Source organism: Bactrocera dorsalis, chromosome 3 (assembly GCF_023373825.1).
Source record: "Bactrocera dorsalis isolate Fly_Bdor chromosome 3, ASM2337382v1, whole genome shotgun sequence".
Lineage (NCBI taxonomy): Eukaryota > Metazoa > Arthropoda > Insecta > Diptera > Tephritidae > Bactrocera > Bactrocera dorsalis.
Window position 1 is genome coordinate 62,627,610 of NC_064305.1, and position 2,701 is coordinate 62,630,310.

Below are 2,701 nucleotides of genomic sequence, written 5' to 3' on the forward strand. Positions count from 1 at the left end.
TTGTGGATTTTCTTCGCATCAGAATCGACACTTTTTTTTATTTACTGCATCACTCAGATGAAAGTGAACCACATCATAGAAGATGATTTTCTTAAAAATGTTGGTTATCGTTTCATGTTGTTCCAAGGCAAAATCAGCAAATTCACGACGTTTACTGTGATGCAGTGGCTTAAGTTCTTGAGTGTGAACATTTTTATATGAATGCCAGTCCAAATCCTTTCTTAAAATCCGCCAAGTTGTGGTTTGAGACAGTCCCAATTCTTTGCAAGCATAAAAAAATTAACAACAACTTTGTTTGAAGTTTTGTATTTTAAAAGAAATCACGACAAAGAAATCATTGAAACTCTTGAAGCAGTGTTTTGCGGAATCTACTTTACCACCTAAACATGTAATAAAGTGACATCAAGTATTCAGTGAAGGTCGAGAAATCATCGAAAACTTGCCTCATGCGAGTCGTTTAAAAAAGTTTATAGAAACAGTGGTTGAACATCGTCGTGTTGGCATCAGAGCCACAGCACTGGTCTTCTTATGAATCGATGCAACACATTTTGGTTAATGTTTTGGGTATGAAATAAAGTACAAAAGGGCCTGAATCCTTTGCGAAAATGACGTCAAGTAGAGGACGGAAAAGAAATGTGTGACAACGTATTTAGCTCGGGATCCTGTAGTCATAATTTACTGGTGACGAAACTTAGTTTTATGAATATGACGTCCATACTATGCAACAAACTAACGAATGGCTCTAGATCATCCCTTCTGAATTTAAATTGTTCTATTGGTTCGGGAGCCAATTTTAAAGGCGATACTAAAGATTTGTATTAAAATTCTTGAAAATGTAAGGTTTTTGACAGTCCGGGTCAATTTTGATTATATGACATTTACTAGTTTTTTCTTTATTTCCATTTGGATCTCTATTATTTAAATGTGGAGTCTATTTTTGCAAAATTATTTATGCAAATGTTTTTATATACCCGAAGTATTCTTTGGTAAGCTTGGTCTTAAAGCACTTTATTTCACATACATAGGTTGGTTGGTTCTTTGTTTAAATATATCGTCTCAACTGGTTGAATGCTGGGTATTCTAACATTTCATTATGCCCGTGCAAGTTCTGCATTCACTCGATTCTACTGTATAAAGTTTCTGAAGGAGGAGGCTTAGGTATATATACACAGATTACTATAAAGATATTTACATTGTGAGCAAAAAGTACCGGAAAATTGTAATATTTAATTATTAATCAATATTTATTTTGTCGCCTTCAAAGTAATCCCCACTGGATATTATACTATACACTTATGCTAACGATTTCAGTCCTCGAAACATTTTTCATAAGCACTTTTTAGGATAATTTTCAACGAATTTTGTTTTATCTCTTCGATTGACTGGAAATGGGTTCCATGTCGACGAATGTTGACTTGTTTATATGTCAAACTGACCAACCTATCGGTAGTTATAATGTTCTCCTTGAATGTGAAGATCATTCGAACGGACTGGCGAGAAATGTCGAGCTCCCATGCCATCTCTCTAACAGTTGCCTGATTTTCAAGCACCATATCATTCACTTTTTTAATATTTTAATCAGTTAAAGAGGTCGAAGGTCGTTCAGAACGAGGCATGTCGTCAACGATCTCTCGACCGTCTTTGAAGGCTTTGTACCACTCCAAAGATTGTGTTTCCCATAAAACTGAATCACCGCAAGTAAGCCTTTTCGATTCGAAATTTGGTTAGAAATACAAAATTTTTGACAAATTCTTTGTGCGATATTTTTATCCATTGTAAAAATCGCAAAGCACTACTGGGCAGCTACTGTAAACAAACTGGTTACAGATCGCGCTCACATTTGGCATAGTCATTAAGGATAGTCCTATCAACTTAGCAAAATCGATTTTTTTTTTGAAATTTCATTTAGCTAGGAATTAAATTATTACAACAATACAACACTACCGGAAATTACTTGGTACACCTTTTTTTATATTGTTTCAAGACTTAATGTGTTACAGTAGGATACAATGGTTCAAGCTAACGATGAAATAGTCTCCCCCTAACACCATGTGCATTTTCTTTTGAAATTGATGGATTATTCGCTTGGCGTTGTATTGCTTATGCAACATGTTACGAGTAGAAATAATATGGGAAATATTAAATATTAGTGCTTTTCCAATATTTTCGTTCAAATATACTTTTACCCCAAAATTCTAATTTAAAATCGAGCATCTGTTTCAAATATATTATATACTATACTATATACTATGCTTTTCCCATAAATTATTATATTTCTTGAACATTTGCTTTGTTTATGTGTGTATGTGTGTATGTATATAGTATGCAAGTTTAGAAAAGTTTTAAAATATTTGCAAGTGTTGAGCTTCCAGTTACACTTTAGGCCCCGGCGAGATTCGAACTCACGATCTCCTGTTTACTAGACAGGCGCTTTAACCAACTAAGCCACGGCGCCGTTATGCCTGTTACCGTTACCTTTTGTTTGAAATTCTTTTAACATTTAACTATATACCTGTTTTCAAACATAATTTATAACTATGCAATATCTAAAATGGAATGCTGTGCCAAAAATACATTATCAATGAAACATATGAAATCATAGATACGAAACCAATCATGGACATTAATTTTTGACAATTTATCAATTTATCAATTTATCAATTTTGCTAATTTCATTATTTTGTTAAATATTATCATTTTT

General features: G+C 33.3%; 1 non-coding gene across 1 annotated transcript; it reads right to left on the bottom strand.

The window, feature by feature from the left end:
- Nucleotides 1–2,381: 2,381 nt before the first annotated feature.
- Trnat-agu (transfer RNA threonine (anticodon AGU)) lies at nucleotides 2,382–2,455 on the bottom strand. The gene has a single exon. It is a non-coding gene; the product is annotated as a tRNA-Thr (tRNA).
- Nucleotides 2,456–2,701: the final 246 nt, after the last annotated feature.